This window comes from Monodelphis domestica, chromosome 4 (assembly GCF_027887165.1).
Source record: "Monodelphis domestica isolate mMonDom1 chromosome 4, mMonDom1.pri, whole genome shotgun sequence".
NCBI classification, from domain to species: domain Eukaryota; kingdom Metazoa; phylum Chordata; class Mammalia; order Didelphimorphia; family Didelphidae; genus Monodelphis; species Monodelphis domestica.
In genome coordinates, this window is record NC_077230.1 from 60,284,957 (window position 1) to 60,306,306 (window position 21,350).

Genomic DNA, 21,350 nt, shown 5'->3' on the forward strand with positions numbered 1-21,350 from the left:
TGAATGGGATTTCTCTTTCTAGTTCTTGCTGCTGAGCTGTGTTGGAAATATGTAGAAATGCTGATGACTTATGTGGGTTTATTTTGTATCCTGCAACTTTGCTAAAGGTGTCGATTATTTCGATGAGCTTTTTGGTTGAATCTTTAGGATTCTTTAAGTAGACCATCATGTCATCCACAAAGAGCGATAACTTGGTTTCCACCTTGCCTATTTTAATGCCTTCAATTTCTTTTTCTTCTCTAATTGCTACTGCTAGTGTTTCTAATACAATGTCAAAAAATAAAGGTGATAATGGGCATCCTTGTTTCACTCCTGATCTTAATGGGAATGGATTTAGTTTATCCCCATTGCAAATGATATTAGCTGATGGTTTTAGATATATACTGTTTATTATTTTTAGGAACTGCCCTTCTTTTCCTATGCTTTCCAGTGTTATTAATAGGAATGGGTGTTGTATTTTATCAAAGGCTTTTTCTGCATCTATTGAAATAATCATGTGATTTTTGTTGGTTTGCTTGTTGATGTGGTCAATTATGTGGATGGTTTTCCTAATATTGAACCAGCTCTGCATCCCTGGTATGAATCCTACTTGATCATGGTGAATGATTCTTCTAATCACTTGCTGGAGTCTTTTTGCTAGTATCCTATTTAAGATTTTTGCATCTATATTCATTCGGGAGATTGGACTATAATTTTCCTTCTCTGTTTTTGACCTGCCTGGCTTTGGAATTAGTACCATGTTTGTGTCATGAAAGGAATTTGGTAGAACTCCCTCTTTGCTTATTATGTCAAATAGTTTGTATGGTATTGGGATTAAACTGTTCTCTGAAGGTTTGATAGAATTCACTGGTGAATCCATCAGGCCCTGGGGATTTTTTCTTAGGAAGTCCTTTGATGGCCTGTTGTATTTCTTTTTCTGATATGGGATTATTTAAGAAATCTATTTCTTCTTATGTTAGTCTAGGCAATTTATATTTTTGTAAATATTCATCCATATCACCTAGGTTGGTATCTTTATTACCATATAGTTGGGCAAAGTAGTTTTTAATGATTGCCTTAATTTCCTCTTCATTGGAGGTGAGATGCCCCTTTTCATCCTTGATGCTGTTAATTTGCCTTTCTTCTTTTCTTTTTTTAAATAGATTGACCAGTACTTTGTCTATTTTGTCTGTTTTTTCAAAGTACCAGCTTCTAGTCTTGTTTATTAGCTCAATAGTTCTATCATTTTCGATTTTATTAATTTCTCCCTTAATTTTTAGGATCTCTAGTTTGGTTTTCTTCTGGGGTTTTTTAATTTGTTCATTCTCAAGTTCTTTGATTTGCATTTCCAATTCCTTGATCTCTGTCCTCCCTAATTTGTTAATATATACACTCAGGGATATGAATTTTCCTCTGATTACTGCTTTGGCTGCATCCCATAAGGTTTGAAACGATGTCTCGCCGTTGTCATTTTCCTCAACGAAATTATTAATTGTTTCTATGATTTCTTCTCTAACCGATTTTGGAGTATCATATTATTTAATTTCCAATTAATTTTTGATTTGGATCTCCATGTCCCCTTAGTGATCAATATTTTTATTGCCTTGTGATCTGAAAAGGCTGCATTTATTATTTCTGCTTTTCTGCATTTGAGTGCCATGTTTCTGTGACCTAGTGTATGATCTATTTTTGTGAATGTGCCATGTGGTGCTGAAAAGAAGGTGTATTCCTTTTTGTCCCTATTTATTTTTCTTCATATGTCTATTAACTCTAATTTTTCTAAGATTTCATTCACCTCTTTTACCTCTTTCTTGTTTATTTTTTGGTTTGATTTATCTAAATTTGATAGTGGTTGGTTCAAGTCTCCCACTAATATGGTTTTACTGTCTATTTCCTCCTTCAATTCTACTAGTTTCTCCATTAAAAATTTGGATGCTATACCATTTGGTGCATACAATGTTGATTAGTGATATTTCCTCATTGTCTATATTCCCTTTTAACAGAATATATTTACCTTCCCTATCTCTTTTGATCAGGTTTATTTTTGCTTTGGCTTTGTCAGATATCATGATTGCAACTCCTGCCTTCTTTCTATCAGTTGAGGCCCAAAAGGTCTTACTCCAACCTTTAATTCTAACCTTGTGAGTTTTGACCCGCCTCATATGTGTTTCTTGAAGACAACATATGGTAGGGTTTTGGGTTCTGATCCAATCTGCTATTTGTCTATGTTTTATGGGTGAGTTCATCCCATTCACGTTCAAAGTTATGATTGTCAATTGTGTATTCACTGGGATTTTGATATCTTCCCCTAGTTCTGACCTTTCTTCTTTAGCTATCTCCTTTTGAACCAGTGATTTACTTTAGGTCAATCCCCCTAGTCCCCTCCCTTGAGATGCTTCCCTTTCTGGCCCCTCACTTTTTATGCTCCCTTCCCCTCCCCCCTCTCCTTCCCTCCCTTTTTATACTCCCTCCCCCCTCCCTCTCCTTAATTTTCCTTTCTTTCTTGCCCTGTTGGATAAGATAGAATTCAGTATATCCCACTGGATCTAGATGTTCTTCCCTATCAGATTTGCTTTCACTGAGAGTAAGGTTTAAGTGATTCCACTTCATGCTCTCTTCCTCTCCTTCTCATATGAGAGTTCTTCCCCTCCCCTTCCCATGTATATCTTTATATGGGAAAGATTATTCTATTAAGTCCCCCCTATTTCCTGAAGTAAATCTTAGTATTGACTGTTCCCCCCTCCCTTTTCCTTTCTTTGCCCCCCCCTTTCACCAAATCTTCTTAATGCCCCAATATTTCCCTATGCATGTTTTTCCTAACTACTCTTATGATGCATACAATGTTTGAGAGTTACATAAAACATTTTCTCCACATATTAATATATATATAATTTGATGTAAATGTAGTCCTTATAGAAGAGAGTTTGACTTAAAGAAAAAGATGAGATTTATCTCCTTTTCCCTTTCTTTCATATTTACCTTTTCATGTTTCTCTTGCTTTCTGTGCTTGGATATCAAATTTTCCACTAAGTTCTGGTCTTTTCTTAGCAAATGCTTGGAAATCTTCTATTTTGTTGAATGCCCATACTTTCCCATGGAAGCATATAGTCAGTTTTGCTTGGTAGTTGATTCTTGGTTGGAGACCCAGTTCTCTTGCCTTTCTAAATATCGTGTTCCATGCTTTGGGGTCTCTTAATATGTTAGCCACTAAGTTGTGTGTGATCCTTATGGGAGCCCCCTTATATCTGAAGCTCCTCTTCTTGGCTTCTTGTAGGATTTTCTCCTTTTCTTGGAAGCTCTTGAATTTGGCAATTACATTCCTGGGGGTTGTCTTTTGGGAATTTAGTATAGAGGGTGTTCTATGAACCCATTTTATTTCTATTTTGCCCCCTTGCTCCAGAACGTGTGGGCAATTTTCTTTTATAATCTCCTATAGAATAACATCGAGGTTATTGTTTATCTCTGTTTTTTCTGGGAGACTCATAATTCAGAGGTTGTCTCTTCTTCGTCTGTTTTCCAAGCCTGTGACCTTTTCAGTGAGATATTTTATGTTTTCTTCTAATTCATTAATTTTTTGGGTTTGCTTTATTAATTCTTGCTGTTTTATGATGTCACTTTCTTCGAGTTGCTTAATTCTGGTCATTAGGGACTGGTTTTGCTTATCAGCTTTCCTGCCCTTCTATTGGATGCTTCTTGCTCTTTCTCCAATTGTGCAGTCTTATCTATCAGATTGCTGATCTCTTTCTCCCATTTTTCTTTCCAGAAGGTTTCCATCTTTTGGGTAAGCTCCAGTTTGAGATCTTCCAGAGGTTGTTGATAGTTTCCTTTTTGGGAGGCATGTTCTGATTTTTTTTTTTTTTGGATTTCATCCTCATTCTCTTCTTTTCCTTGGGTACTCCCACCATAAAAGTTTTCATTAGTCACCTTTTTTCCCTTTCTTCCTGGAGGCTTGATTTTGGGACATGTGAACCATCCCTTTGGTGGTTTTATTCCCCTTTCCTTTTTGGTCTGATGTCTGGGTGATGTGGGTTGGTTTTCTGTGAATTTAGGTTGCCTCAGACTAGTTCTTCCCAGCCTCAGAGGTTTCTTAGAGTGCGGGGCTCCTGATCACAGCCCAGGTGTTCAGCTTCACCCAGATAATCAGCGCAACCACCCCGAGTACAGCTCCGTGGGTCCCTTGTGCTCAGTGCAGGATTCTCCCGTGAAACTGCCCTGAGATGTTGTTTCCTGGCAGTCCCCAGATCCCAAGGACCTTGGAGTGCCCCCCCAGACAGAGACGTTCCCTACTCACTCGCTGTCCCAGTGAGAGCTCCGGTAGCTCACTCTGGTTTGGTGGGGGAGATGTGGGGGAGGGGGGGAGGGCGACTCAGTTCATGTTTCTGTGCAAGCTTTTCCTCATTCTTATTATTGTGTGGAAATGTTCAAACCCCACATACCTTCGCCTCTGTGGAGTACTGGGGAGTCCTTCTGTTCCTCCAAAGGTGATTTTTATGCTCCTTTGATGTAGTCTATTTTGTTCGGTGCTGAGGAGAGGAAACGTGTGGCATCTAGTTTGCAGCCATGTTTACCCAGAAGTCGGTTGAGGGTTTTAAAAGGTATATGAACCTTTTTCATAACTGTATTTTAATAAATTGGTTGCTTTTTTGTAATACTATATATTTTATTTTATACATTTACAAAAATTATTTTGAGAAGGGATCTGAAAGCATCACCAGACTGCCAAGAGGTCCACAATGCAACAAAATATTAAGAACCTCTGCTATAGAAACAACCCTCTTAAACTCCAAAACAACAACTTGCTAATTTGTGGGTATGGTTTACATCATGATGGTATGGGAAGGATGGTTGTGATTAAGAGACCGCTAAGTGAATTGAAAACTTTAGTTCAAACAATGAAAGTCAGATATGTTATTGCTCTAATATTTTTTATCTTGCTTTTTGTCTAGAGAAACTTCAATTTTGGATACAGCTTCAGACTGGGCCACACTGAGATGAGAAACTCATCTGCTAAAATTAAAATAGACATGGAAAAATATAAGAGTAATGGGAAAAATAAGGATACATGAAAATCCAAGAGTATATTTAAATGAAGAAGTTTATGACTTAATGGCTCTCTCTCATAAGCAGACTGCCAATACTGATATGATAGACCTACAGATTGAATTTATCTGCTTTCCCAGAATGCAAAATCTTTAGAGAAGAGTTTGACATTTTCTAAATAATTCAATAGTACACCCTGATTTTTTTTAACTACTCAGGCACCATCTGAATTATCTTGGAGATGTATGCAAATAGGATGTCTATGTAATTGTCCAGGACAGTGAATGCTTACTCCTAGCAAAGGCAGGGGGACAAGAAGAGATGACCTATATGTACCTTGCCTCATGATGCCTCTCTAACAATCAGGCAGGCTTTGTAGCAGTGACTGGAAGATATTCAGATTCAGAATATTAAATAATAAGATCACATACAATAGCATTTCAATGCCATTAGCTTTCAATAAATCAAATTTGAGGGAATTAAAGTATCTAGTTATTGTGTTTCACTGAGAGGAAGTATTAAAATTCATGAGTATCCTAAAGGACACTGTAACTATGGCATAGTAGATTATAATTTCCCCCAGTAAAAGATCAAAAGCAACCAACCAATATGGCTTTACTATGAAGTTATCAGGAATCAACAGGCAAAAAAAAATCTGCATTGAAAAATGTGTGGGATTAACTTGAATGATAGCTGAGGGAGGAAGAGAAAGGAAGGGAGCCAAGGCAAAAATAGGCAGCATTTTTTATAGCTTCTCAGAAAATGAAAATGCCAGCAAGGACGCTAATGTGAATCTGGAGTGCATTTTAAAATCAACTAAGGGGAAAGTGATATGAGATATAAAGGAAAAAATAGTCCTTCAGAGTAAATGCATTGTCTACATACCAAAAGATTAAAAAATTAATAATAATTAAGGGTGGAAACAATAGTAACTCACAGTGGGTAGGATATTGAAATTCCTTTAGATTGTTTTCAAAAAAGGAAAGCAAAATAAAACAATGGAATTAGGTAGTAATGAAAATTCAGATCAAATGTTAACTAATCAAAATAAGGCAAAATATTACAGTGAATTTGCTTGAAACAATCTTGTAAAATATCAATATTTGAAAATGAATGAATTTCCTGCTAAATATTGAAAAGGTATTAGGAGAAAAATGCATCAGAAAAACATTCCTTTGATCCAGTAGCTACATTTGACTTGATTGCATCATAAAATTGTCTAACTCATTAAGTCATGCCACTTTAATATCTTGGAGGGCATGGCAGAAGTCACCTCTTCTGATGCAGGTTTTTCTGTGTGATATACCTCTTAAGTAATAAGGAAAGTTCTATGCATGCTTCCTTTGACTAGTGCTCATTACCTCATGAGACAGCCTATTCAACTTTAGAACACCTTTATCTTAGAAAGATCTTTATATTCAGGTGAAAGTTGCCCGACTTTTAATTGAATTTGTTGGTTATAGTTTTCTTTCTAGATTAAAAAAAGATTAATCTTTCTTTCATACAGTCATTTTTTTCAAATATTTTAAAGAAAATTATCATGGACTAATGGATTCTTTGTGTCTTTTGATCAAAACTTCCCTAAAACTGATCTTCAAATGATGATGCTTCAATGGTCTTACTTGTCTATAAGTTTGGAGAGTAGTTAATTTGCTAATATTTCTCTTAAAATCTGGCATTGACATCTGAAGCAAGATTTTCCAAATGGAGAATTAGATAAACACAGACATACCTCCTGACAATGGACAACATACTACTTTTAATATGACTTAATTTAGATTTCATTTTCTTTGGGACTATTACCATTGACCTGGGATAGTTGGGAAACCCACAATTTAATTTCAACATCTTGTTTTACCCTTTTCCATTCTCTATAATTTCTTGACCAAAAGCCCTTTCTTGCTTCCCTCTCACCTCTGTGTTTCTGTTTATTTCCTGTAACTCTCCAGGGAACTCTAATTCAAGTTGCTCAGGAAAGAAAATCTATGATTATCTTGATGACAATGGAAACTAATCAATAAGTTACCACTTCATCTCCTTATTTTATTTAAATGATAGGAATTTATATTTGTTTTTATAAATACCTCCCTTTCATGTTTAATGTTACCACCCTTATTCATGTACTCACCACAGAGCAATTTTAATAATCTCCTACTTTGGACTTTCTTGCCTTCTTTCTCTTCCTTCTCAAACTCATCCTTTAAGTCTTTTTCAAAGAAATCTTCTAATGTTTTTCTACGATTAAGTTGATACTTTGTTTAAATACCTTGTATGGTATCTTATTGCCTAATGAATAAAGTATAAATTAATTCTGGAATTCAAATTCCCCTACCCACTCTCAACTCTTGCTCCTATTTAATTATGTAGTCTTATTTTACAGGTCTTTTTTTCTGTTCACTCCATATTTGATTCAGACTGGGCCACCCATCGCAAGTTTCTCATTTTTGTTTTGCCTTTCATGATCTTTGAGTTTTGTTTATGCTATTCCAAGTGTCCATTATCAATTCTTCCTCTGCCACCACCTTTGTATCCTAAAATTTCTCCTCTTCTTTAAGATCTGTATCTGGTTATTCCTAGCACCATTCTGGGAAGAGATTTCAGGAGTTGTTGCATTCCTTCCTAACTGCAGCTCTTCAAATACATTCAAGATTTAAGCTGATTGATGCTCAATTAAACAGAGAAGTCAGATAATTTTTGTTCCCGTTCTGTAATGAATGGGAAAGGGAAAAGGCCTTATAATACACATTCTCCTAAAATCTTTATAAGTCAAAATGGCATCCCTGAAATTCTAGCTCCTCACTGCCTCTTTTGCTCCTCAATAATTCCTTCATCCCATCCTAACTCATCAGACTAACACCATGAATAGAATTATTCTCAAGAAATCTGGGGTGCAGATAGAATTGAAGCAGTAATTGTCTAGTTCCCTGATTGGGGAGAAAAATAAACCCAGAACAATGAACCCAAAGGAAGCCATGAGGGCTGGGTAAAGCAGGTAAAGTCTAGTGCATGGTGAAGGTGACCAGCCCCTGTGACCTCAGCTGTATCTGGCTAGCTGCTTTGTTAGATAAAAACCTGTACAAAATCCCTGGCAGAGCAGATGGAATTTCTTGTACTTGGATGAATGAAGAATGTGTGTTTGTGATTTCAAGTGAAACAAATCTGGAAAGTTTGGCTGATTAGGTGCAGATGTCAAGTTGAGCAATCAAATCAGTTATTAATTAAGGTTCCACTATATCCCAGGCTATAGGTATGAAGTAATTGCACATTCTTGTATAGGGGAATGGCATGGTCAGAATTGTACTTTAGGAATGTGATTTTGTTAGCAATGTTGAGAATAAAAGGAGAGGAGCAGAGCCAAGAATTAGGGAAACCAATTTCAAGGATAAATGCATAGTTCAGTAGAGAGGGGGTGAACTCCTATTGAAGATAGGATCCATCTTTATCCACTAGGATAGTATAATTTATGAAATCATTTACCCAGACAGCTAAACTTTAAATATATATCTTAATTCTATATTATTTTTCTGTGTATCTAAAACCTAAAACAAAGTACCATGCCTCAGCAAAATCCCAATTTTTCAGTGGGTGCTTTCATACTTCTGGTGCTACCTCAATTTACCCTATCCCATTTAACATTCTCATCTCCCCATAGATGTCTTTCATTTATATCATTCTTCTTGGGTCTTGATTTCACTTTGCTTCCTTCTTGCAAAGCTGATGGGCACACTGCTGGTATGGCAAGTAAAGTAAGATGAATGTTTCTCTTCTATAATCTAATGGCCCTACCCAGTTACTGAGAGGAGGGAGAGATGGGATACATAATGAAGATTAGATCTGAAGGGACAACAAAGGCCACCAAGCTAACTCTCTTCATTTTGCAGGTGATGAAACAGGCCAGAAAGGTTAAGTGATTTTGCCCATGTCATGCATATTTTGATATTTTAATATGCCAATCAATTCATATTTAAAACTATAGTGACCACAAGTAGTTGAGTCATTCACAAAGGGAAGTGACCCAAATAGGGAACACTAGAATGGGATTAAGGGAACCCAAGTTTAGGCCCTGACTCCATAATTTTATGGAGTCTTACTAAGACAACATTACCTTTTTAGGTCTTGTTCTCCTCATCTCTAAAATGATGAATGTAGCCTGAATTATTTCTATTGTCCCTTCTAGGCTTCTCTCTCCTGGAATTGATCCCTGGCATCCTCTAAATGGTTATCTCCATCTTAGGTGATTTGCACAAGTGCCAAATCCCATTTTATATGATTATGAAGGATATGTTGGACATAGAGCGTTGGTCATGGAGTCATTAAGACCTGAGTTAAATACTCATTTCAGACATTTACTATGTGCTTGACTTTAGTTTTTTCATATGTAACTAAAAAAGGGTTGGATTGGATGTTCTTTAGCCTATGATCCAATGTTATGTATACACTTCTTAAAATAGTGTGTGTTAGTAAACAAATAATGAAATAGAGGTTTTTTTAAAGATTTTGATTTTCTTAAAGCTAACTTTCTTGACCTGAATATTGGTTTCCAAGAAAAGTATGATGGTGTTTGCTTTTTAAAAATGTTAATGCTAATTAATTCAAATGGTGAAATGTATGTTTATCTGAAATAACAATGTATTTATTATTACAATATTTAAATATATGAATAACACAGCATACATAAACTCAGTGAAATAATTATTTTTAGAGTCATGATGTAAATATATTGAGCTCTCTTACTTGAGGCCCAAACCTATGCAATTTCCATGAGAATATTATTTAATCAGAGAATATTTACAGCATTCTGCAATAGATTTTTCCTAATAGTTGATTTTAAGCTTTCTATAGATCTCACATTCTCTTACAGATTTCTGTGATAAAATGTGTTAATATTGAATAAACAGCAGTCATGCCTATGTCAAGTGCTATGTCAATCTGCAGCCTTCTTAAGATCATCATTAACAGACTTCATTAAGCTTCTGATTCTGTCAATAATATAGTTTGCTGCATAAGGAATGAGTAATACATGCACGGAATTCTTTCAGCTTGTTTACTTCCTCTACCTATTATAATTCAAGGTGCTCTTTGAGAAAAGCGTTATAATTTTTTCCAAATAAAATCCCCAAGGAACACTCCACAATGAATTGGGTCAGTGATTAAATTTGTTAAAGACCCATTTGCCTCCTGATAATTGTGAGCAGGTCTTTACCAATAATTTTAATTATGTCAGCGTCTCCCTCTAAAACTGTTAATTTTGGTAGATGTCATTCATTCATTTAATATTTATCCTGCTCCTACTATTGGCAAGACTATTCTAAACAGTTAGTGGAATACAAAGATGAACCAGCTGTAACCTCTACCCTCAAAGTTCTTACAAACTACAAAAGGAAGACACATCAATGAAGAACTAGAATACAGTAAAATATACATAGAAATGGAATGATATACATTTCTATAGGATGTCAAGAGATACAGACAGATGCAGAGAGACAGAGAAAAAGAAATAGAGAGAAATAGAGAGACAGAGACTGACATTACTTTTGTTTGATAGAAGCAGAAAACAATGACCACTTAATCATTAATAATATAGTTATCATTCAACCTGCTCTCCTGCTCTTTGGGATATGTATTGATTTCAAGATGTAGAAATGGGGGGGGGATAGCAAAGAGAAGAGGTCAAGAAGTGGTTTTTACTAGTCAGAGATGTAGGAAAGCCAAAGGATTGTTGGGGAATTTCTATTCTCTGATTCTTGGTTAAGAAATTATTATTTAATGACACATTTGAGATTTTCACTATGTGGAATTCAGAGAAATTGAGATAGAGGCTCATGTATTTCCTCTCATCCTCTTTCAAACATACCCAACCTGCCAGGATTTTACCAATAATTTTAATTTTTTTCCAAGATTTAAATGTCTATATTTGGTAATTCATATAAAGACATTACTACCTTTGTGGGGAATAACTAAAACAGGGTTAATAATAATAATAATAATAACAGAGAAGATGTATTATTAGACATCATGTAATAGTAATAATTTAAATGAAAAGCATTAATAAAAAATAATAAAAATAATCTAGAGGCATTGTTTTATAGTGGACAGAAAATTGACATTGATATTAGGAAAACTGGGATGGGATTCTAGTTTAACCTTTGAGATGGATTATTTATATGACTTTGAGAAACTCAACCTGTCAGACCCTAAGAAACTCTACTACTAAGTAACAAAGAAGATGCTGACTTACATCAGTAGATGGATTTGCCTCATCTCAGTTCCCTAAAACAATGAAAATTTAGGTTCAATATTGTAGGAGAACTTGAGGTGAATGCTAGGTTCATAACAGGAACATTTTACAAGAATGCAAGACTCCAAAACTTAGCTTAGAAATAAAAAAGAAATTTATTGATTTGGAATTCATGTTGAGATGACTGGGAGTACAATGTAGGTGGAGCGTTGCCTCCTAAAGGAGATTGTTCTGGGCTTTTTATACCTTTTAAACAACAGGGACTACATGACTAGATAAAGGATGATGGAAAGTGGTTAGGTAGGAGTAGGGGATGTTTGTCATCGGACCAAGGCTATGGTGATGTCTTGTGTCCTGAAGACACAGGGGGTGACCAGGATACAGCCCAATGGTATCAGCATAACTGGGAGATGTATATATCTCATAATCTGGGGGAGAATTCAAGGCGGATATTCCTCTCAGTGGTCTTTCTTTTTTTGTGGAACTCTGATGTTCAGGGTCACCTTTCTCTCAGCACTATAAGAGTAAAAGGAAGGAAGGAAGGAATTTTCTTGCTTTCTTTTTGACCTCAAATACTTCTAGACCCTGGGGTGTCCAAGGAAAACCTGGGGTCCCATGCTACCACTACTATCTGATAATGCTTCATAACAAGAACAACAACAATATCAATAATGATTGACTGTGATATAGTTGTTAATGAGGTAAGAAAGACATAAATTTAGGTCTTGCTTCTGAATGTACCAGTTGTGGGACTCTGGGTGATTCAGTTCAACTCTCTGTGTCTTGGGAAACCTTGTATCAGTTTGTATTATTGAATAAGTGCCCATCTGCCATGTTAAATGTTTCCTCATTGGAATTCCCTGTCCAGTTGAAATCACAGATCAATAATAATATTCAGAATGATGATAATGAAGCAGACTTTAACTTATCCACGATAATTCAATAAACTATAATAAAAATTAAGCTTTAATACAGACAAAACAATCATATAGACATAACAGTGATCCATAAAAAATGAAGAATATTATTTTAAACTGATTATCTCACAGTTCAATTGAATGAAAAACTTTCCAAAACCTAGGAAAGAAATCTAAACAATGTGGAAGTGGAATGCAATATATATTATCACTGACCTTGAGTTGTCCCAAAGATACTGTCAATAAGCCTATAGAAGATGAAATTAAATACTAGGAAAAAAGTAGTCAATTGATTCATTTATTTAAAAGTCCATAGTACATTAAACAGAAACTTAGGAGAATAGGATAGCAACTTGTCCCAAGCCCATTTCTATCTGGATTCTATTCTACAAAGAACGGGATAGTAAGAATGCTTGGCATTTAGATAAGAGCTTAATGTTTACAATGAACTATCATTATTTGAGCCAATTCAACAAACATTTGTTGTCACCAAGAGAAACATTATCTCATTTGATCCTAAGAACAATTCTTTCATCTGAGTGCTACTATGATTCCCATTTTACAGATGAGGAAATGAAGCTCTAAGTGGCTGACTTGTCCTAAACTTTCAAAGCTAATAAATCTCAGAATATTATTTAAACCCAGTTTTTCTGATCCTAAGTCCAAAGTTATTTCTATCATGTTAAGTTCACTCAAGTATTATGGCAAAATTAATGAACTCTCAGTTCAGAGAGTGAGCCCTAGAAAGGACTCAAAGAATGAGAAGTCAGCTGATCTCACTAGATTTCAGTTTCTTCATCCCTGAAATAAGACAATATGACTAGCTAATCTCTTAAGTTGCTTTCAGCTCTAACATTGAAGTATACTAATAATGGACTCCATCTTAGTTTCAAACTAGGAAATTCTAATTAAAAAATAAAACTATTAACTTCAAAAGTTATGTAAAAATAATTACAACTCATTCATTTGTAACAAGAGAGACAAAAAATGTTTGTGCAAGAATTTCCAAAGATATCATAGTTTTTGTAGGCTTAATAATTAGCAAAATTTTAGTTTAATTGGCTATTGATTACATCTTCAGACTCTTTGTCTTTCTGGTATTTTGCTCTCAGGCACATTCATAAATAATTAATTATGTCTGACCAGAAAAACTTCTTTACAAAGTTATTCATTTATATTGGTATTCCCAGGCCAAGAAGGCCACCCCCCCTTTTTTTTTCTTGACAAGTTCAATGTTCTATTGGGGGAAAAATTGTTGAGTCTCCTAACCTTTTCTTACTCATTCACAAATAAGTTGACTTCTTGCCTTGTTTCTTGTAGTTGCACTTTTCATATTCTCTAAGGCTATTATCTGTTTTATCAGAAAAAAATCTACTTTTTTAAGGTCAGGACTGATTTACATAACATTTAATAATATGTTATATGATAAAATGTATTACATATTACATTTCAGTTATATCTAAAAAGCAGAATTATTCATTTAACTATTAAGTACTATACAAACCCACATACCTACACACACATTCACTCACTCATACCTTATAGAAACTCCTTTTAATTATTTTTTTCTAAAAATATTTTTCTTTACTATTTGGACTATATTAATTAGTTATCATATACAGCAATCATATATATGTATATACATATATATTTAATTTCTTCATCCTCTCTCCAGGCAAATTATATCAATTAACCTCTGTAAATCTTAAGCAAATGCCACTTAAAAAAAAGGGTTATAGGCAACATGGGAAGTATATAGGAATGTCCCCATGATGAGGGAAAAATACCTTAATCATGAAGGCTCTTTTTGAAATAACTATCTCCCATCTTTCCCCTCGTTAATTTAGTTTTCCCTTTTGACTTTTGTGTCTAGTCTATTTCTTGATTGTTTGTTTATTGAATATTTTTGAATATTTAATTGCCATGCTTATACCTCTTAGTTTTGTTTGTTTTGCCTCTTGATCTTATCTACTTCTTCTAGCTCTTGATTTTCATATTTTCCACATTCTCACATAACAATATATGTATATAATATCACTCAATATAATTTCTTTCCCTAGCTTTTATTCAGAAGGAAAAATGCCATTTTCTGTATTATGGATATTGTGTATTACTTTTCTAGTTCTTTTTCTTCATAAGATAAATATCTTGATGGTTGTTGGGATCAATAGTTGTATATCTGGTGCCAAGGTATCATTCTGGTTGTTAAATGGTTGCTATAATATAGCCATCAAGATTATAGAAATGATCTATCTTCAACAATGATCCATAGTTTGGCATCAGCCTATTTTGACAGTTGGAAAAAGCCAATTTGAATATTGCAATTATTGATCTAGTGAAGTGAATAGACATGACCTATGTATTCCTAAAATACTTCATTTCCACTCTGCCTCTATTCTCCTCACCTTTTGTCACAGAGCCTAATATGGAGTAAGTGCTTAGTAAATGCTTGTTGACTACTTTATAAATCAATTAATGGAAAGATGATTGTTTTATGGTTTCTTTTAATGCTTTACATGAATCACATTCTTCAGTTATTCCCTTTATGTTATTAGAGTCTGCTGAAAAAATCTATGTCTGTAGCTTTTTCTACCATCTATATTTTGCTCAGAATTAAAAAAAAAATATTTCTTTGCTTATGAATAACCACCTCCTCACAATACTTTCCCTCTACTTTCTTAGCTTTGCAATAAATTTGTCTCTATAAAATTTTCATTAAATTGAAGCAAGCATTCCTGAAATCAGTCATCCTTTAAAAAAACAAACAAAAAAACCCACTTCTATCTTCTGTCTTAAAATCAATACTATTTATTGATTCTAAAGCAGAATAGTGGTAAGAACTAGGGAGTAAAGATTAAGTCACTTACCTAGGGTCAAACAGCTAGGAAGTATCTGGGTCAAATTTGAATCCAGGTCCTCCCAGCTCCAGGCCTGGTATTCTTTCTAAATAGCCACCTAGGTGTGCAAGGGAATCCTTTCTGAAAATTTAGGAAGAGTAGAAAGATAATCATTGCAACTAAAATAGATTCTTTATCTTTAGGGGAACTTCATTTAAAGAAATGCACTTTAATTGACAAAAATTAAAAGGCAATTGAATAAAGGGGACATTCTTTGGGAAACTAGTGTTTTCTCTATTTTTTCACAAAGCACCCCATCTCCCATATTCGTGCCTTTGATTTAGACATCTGCATGTATGGAATGTACTCCCTCTTTAGCTCTGCCTCAAAGAACCTCTTCCTTTAATAAGAAGCTCAAACAATATTTTCTGTGTGAAGCCTTTCGTGATTCTAACCCCCCAATTCCACACTAACTGCTAGTGCCCTCCTGCTCACAGAACCTTATGTTTTAACTACTTTTTATATTTTAACTCTATATTCATGTTGGGAATTTTGGCATATATGTCTCCTTCCTAAGGGTCCTGAAAGAAGAGATTGTCTTCTTCTTTGTACTTGTATCATCAGTTCATAGTACAATGATTGACACATAGTAGATGTTTTCATAAAAGCTCATTGATTGATCAGTTGATGTAGCTGGTATGTTACCAGTTAACTATGGAACAAAACTTGCAAGAGTACTTCTTGGTTTCAAAAGAACTTGAGCTGTCTTTTGAGAGGTTGGTTTTTAGAAAATAATGAGTAATTATTTGAAATACAAAGAAAATGATGTGCAGAGTAGTCACTTGACCTAGTCAGTTTCACAGGAATATTTTGTGGAAGTACCCAGACTTAAAAGTGGATGGATGTTCCGACTTCCCGTCAAGGGCTCTTTGCAACAACAACTGTGTGCTTTTTCCCTTTTTACTTGTCACTTCAGACATGTTCAGCAAGATAGTTAGATTGTTAGACAAATTCAATGAAGCTATGAGAATGGAGCCTTTCTCATGTTTTCATCAAGCAGATTCTGGACATTTCCAGTACAGATAATAGAATAATAGGTTTTGAGCTTGAAGGAATCTAAAAGTTATCTACTTTAACTCACTTTTTGGCTGTGAAAAATGAAGCTCCTGCAAATAAAATGAATTTCCCAAAGTCACACTATGTTAGTATTTCAATATACCAATGAATTCTTATTCATAATGGGAGTCAGAATAGTTGGAGTTAATATTGGCATCAGCACTGTGTAGATAACCCCAGGCAAGCCACTATACCTCTTTTTGCTTCAGTAGCGAAATAACTTGATCAAATGAGATGCTATATGCATACATATATATGTATATATATATATATATTATGATGATCTATATAATGCCATGTGAACATAACCCATATCTACTGCCAAAGTGCATTGGTAGAGATCACTGAACTGTATCTATGTGAGTGGCAGGGAGGACTTGGACTTGGTGAGACTGGTGAGAACAAGAGAAAGGAACGCACTCAACTTTTGAAGTTCAGGTGTTACTTCAAGCCCTTTTGACTTTCATCTTCAAGAAAGCTGGAAGGAGGAAAGAAGATCTTTGATGCCCTCACTACTGCAGATAGTTCAACAGAGAAGAAGATTTTGAGAAAACATTAACATGAGAGGCGCTAGCATTCTTCATCATTTCCCTATCGCTAGATCGCTGGATATGAAAGATCTAGAGACTTTGAAGAATCTTTTTTGTTATGCTGTTAACTCTCTCCCAATGGAAGAGCTCCTTCATTCTGTATTGAAAAAAATATATATATATGCTCATGTATATTTTAATTTCTTTTTTATCATATTAGATAAATGAGTTTCTTTACTACTTATGTTTTCATTATAGAACTGGTATTTTTTGGAAAAGGAATCAGGTCTTGAAGATTGACATGTCATGTATACATGTCATATATAATAAAAATGTTTAAGTATATTTATCTAGCTATATTTTGAATGTACAACAATTAGTAATTTAGCTTGAACCTGAATAACACTGAACTAATAATATTTAAGAGAAGAGTAGAGATAGATATATTTCTAGCCCAGTATCCCTTCTCTCTGAAGGGAGCAGAGGTATCAGATTCTGCACTTCACCTCTTGGTTTCCCTCCTGGAAGAAATTAAAGTCTCCCTTGAAGAAAGGTAGGTAGAAAAGAGCCTAGAAAGAACTACCATCGTACTCTTGAAAACCACATGATAACTTGTGCTACATGTAGGGATCAGAACAGTTTTGCCTCATAATTATTAACTATTCTTGTGTCCTCTTGTTGTCACATAAGCAATAAGCAGCAGAACTGGGATTTGAACTTAGGTCATTGGACTCCAAAGTAATGTTCTTTCCGGTACATCTAGCTGTCACCCAAAAAGAACCATAAAAGCAATTATTTGCCAGCAGGGAATTCTACTGGCTCATTTCCTTTATTCCCCTGTTCTTTTATGATTCACTAAATAAACAGACTTCAATTTATAAACTTCCAAGATATTCTACATATGCTGGTTGGTTGTTTGAACTTTGAAGTGTACTTTCTTTTAGAAACAATAGTTGTCAATGCTGATCAGTTTCCTAGGTTAGCCAACATTTTAATAAACATACACTCTACTGAGAATCAGAAAGACTTGGCTATATTCAAGTCCCACTTCTGACACTTACTATTTCACAATCCTCAGCATGTAAAGATTTTTAGGACAGGGATTGTTTTATTTTTATCTTTCTCAACTTAATTCCTAGCATGAGATCTGAGGCACAGTAGGCACTTAATAAATGTTAATAGATTGATTCTTTGTACCTCAGACAATTTTCTATGAAATCACCAGTCCTTTACCTAAAATTAAAAACAAACAAACAAACTTGGGCTTCTATTTCCATGACATTTGACCATCATTTCAGTGCAACAATTCATTTTGAGTTCCATTTTATTTCTAAGTAAAAACACATGAATAAAATCATTTTGACCCTCATCCCCTCACTGGAGAGGGAAGAAGGGAATATTAGCATTACAAGGTGTAGTATAAGAAAAACCATGGACAGAGTAGATACAAGCGGGCACCAGTAACTTGTTAACTCTCCACACTTCATCGATTGATGCTATAAATATTTACTAAGCATCTATCATATTCAAGGCACATCTACCAACATCTCCTAGGCTTTTAATTCACTCATGTTTCTTTTCTTTTTTTTTTAAATAGTTACCCTCTTAGGTGGGAGCTAGAGGTTTAGATTTTCCTCTACACTTTATATAAGGGTAGTTTGTAAATTAAGTATTTGATAAATAGAGTACAGATTTTATTCATTTCCCCCCTAGTACTTCCTATTTTCTATCTTACTTCCATTTTAGAAGCAGGGGGTACTATTACTTCTTGAATGTGAGAGTTTAGTTAGTCCAGTGGTTCAAGTGTGAACTACTACATTCTTTATTTCTTCAGAACTCAAGTCCCAAATTGTTCCTTTTTTCCCTCCTTATATCCCTGTAGTTGTATTTTAATTTGACCTCATGACTTTTCATATGCTTCTATGTTATTGTTGTTGCCAAACATCCCAAGCCGAAAATTTTCTTTGGTATTGCCCAAAGAAGCTTTGTTCCTGGAATAATTATTCGCAATAATTGCCTTGCTTATTTCCAAAGAGGCATGATCCCTGGTGTCACAGTGCAACCTCACACAGCAGTCTCCTGCTGTGACCCTGTCGAATTTAATGTGTGCTCTTCTTGGCTGTAAACACCACATGGGTTCTGCTCCAAGAGGCCACCCGCAGAGGATATTTTTTCAAGTTCCCAAGTACTTTTATTTGCTTCTGAGCAGAAGGAGGAGATAAGCATCTGGGCTAGAGTACTGAATACCACTTAGAACAATACTTCTCATAAAGATAGTTCATATCTGGAACAGAATAATGAAACATGTATTCACCAAGGTACTATACTCAGGTACTCGGTCTCTCAGCATGATTGATAATATAATTCCTATTGCCTCTCTCATCCCTATTGCTTTCTGCTCAACTCCTGCCATCTCCTTGTATTTCTCAACCAAACTCTCAAATGCAAAAATTGAATGCTGACCTTGTGAAACAGCAAAGAACATTTAGCTAAATACTAGTGATGATAATGTTCATTAAGTGGTAGCCTCAGTGGTATCTGCATCTACACATTTACAAAGCTATATAAATCTCTATCCCTATCATCTCTCTATTGATTAATACAATTAATTAATTAATTGATTCAAATAATTAATAGTTATGTGCCAGGCACAATATTAGACAATGAGGATAACAAGTATTCTACAAAGAATATAGAACAATTCCTGCAAGGAGCTCTCTCTCTCTCTCTCTCTCTCTCTCTCTCTCTCTCTCTCTCTCTCTCTCTCTCTCTCTCTCTCTCTCTCCCTCCATCCCTCTCCCTCTCTTTCTGTTTCTCTCTTTCTGTTTCTCTGTCTCTCTGTTTCTCTCTCTCTCCCCCCACACACACAAACAAGCACAGGCACTCTCTTTCCTTATTTCTCTTTGTATCTCTGTCTATCCATTTTTTCTCTGTCACTGTCTATCTTTGTCTCTGCCTTTCTGTCTCTCCCCATCTCTATCAGCTTTTTGAGAACCAAACTCTGATTTAATTAATTGGTGCTGACAATCTTGTAGTGAGGACTGTTCCTCCACTGGCATATCATACCACAATGGAAAGAGCACTAACTGTGGAATCAGATTACCAGGTTACAAATCCTACCTCTTTTGCTCATATCTTCTGTGATGTAAATTAAGTCACATTGAAGTGGTGCATTTCATAAAGCTAGTCCAGACACCCAGAAGTTCAAATTAATGGAACCAATATTTATTATTACTGACCAGGGCAAACCTTCATAATGAAAGCTGCACCGGGCTGGTAACAATGCAGCTTTTATAGGGTGCAAGATCCAAAGCACACAATGTTCATTATGAGACATAACCTTGATGGAAAAAGCAACCTTATCATCTAGAAGCTAAATTGGTCAGTGGCGTGAGGGCATTTCTTGTATATCTTATTCCAGCTGCCAGGTCTAAGGGAGTTGTTTTCTCATGGATTCTAACTATTCTGACCTGACTGCCATTCACAGGAAAGCTCAGTTCTGATTTCTACTTTCCCAGGGAAAAACAGATTTTCTAGTCAATGACTTAGTTTACCTCTCTTCAATATATTTTCCCTATGGCTCAGTTTCCCTATCTATAAAAGGAGAGGGCAAGAGTTTATGGCCTCTGAGATCCATTTTTGCTCTGGTCTGTGCCTAATGACTTGGTTCTAACATATGGTCCAAGAATTAACTCAGACTACCGAGAGATAAACTGACTATGGCCAAAAAGCTACTCTCTGTCAGAGGGATGGCTTAAACCTTACTACTTACTGAAGCCAAGATCATCCTCTATCTGACATATCATGTTGCCTCTCTTTGGGGCTACATTTTCCATTCTATCCATCATAAAGTGCCTTTTGCCTGTCTATCAAGCACAGGAATCATTCTTGGCTTCTTGATGTCAGGCACCTTTCTAGATTGTTTTATCTTCTTAAGTAAGAAAAAAAAAGAGCTGGGGGGCCTGGGGATGGCAGCTGTCTTATCAGTCAATGTCAGATTGCACTTATACTTTAAGATCACAAGGCTGATAGAGATTGGAAATACCAAAGGTTACAAGTGAGAAAGGTATTAAGTCTCTTCAATTTGCTGAAATTGGATAGATAGTTTCAGTCAATGATGAGCTGGCTTGGTGTGCTCTAATTTTAAACAATTTATCCGTAGACCTAGATTATTTGTTTTGGACAGGAACAAATGTGCTTTGTCTCCTCTCTGTTGTTGACTGTAGGAAGCTTTTCGAGGTCACAAAATCATATAAAACTACAAAATCTTAATTGGAAGGTCATCTAGCCCACACTATGCCTGGTCAAGGAACCCATCTGCAATATATTTGACAAATGGATATCTGTTCTTTGTTTCAAGACCTCCAAAGAAAGTGAAACCACCAGGCCCCCAGACATACAGTCTGATTTTGGATATTTTTGTTAGGTCTTCAAAATGGAGACTCCTTGAAGACCAAGATAAATCCTTAAACTGAATTTTAAAAATTCTTGCTCTAGATGAATATTGTTACCTTTTGTTTCCTTAAAAAATCAAAAACAAATTAGACAAATTTAATGGAAGCATCTCAGGATGGATGGTTTATTTTGTGAAGTCTTCTTAGCCTCATGATGAAAAAAAGGAACAATCTTTTCAGGACTTCCCTGCTTCAGTATTGGACTGGAAATCAGAAAACACAGCTTCAAATATTACATC

At 35.2% G+C, this 21,350-nt stretch overlaps 1 long non-coding RNA gene across 1 annotated transcript; it reads right to left on the reverse strand.

Moving 5' to 3' along the window:
• Positions 1 to 11,407: 11,407 nt before the first annotated feature.
• LOC130458873 (uncharacterized) lies at positions 11,408 to 19,905 on the reverse strand. Its single transcript, XR_008918241.1, has 3 exons — positions 19,778 to 19,905; positions 15,042 to 15,152; positions 11,408 to 11,773 (listed from the first exon to the last, which is right to left on the reverse strand). It is a non-coding gene; the product is annotated as an uncharacterized LOC130458873 (long non-coding RNA).
• Positions 19,906 to 21,350: the final 1,445 nt, after the last annotated feature.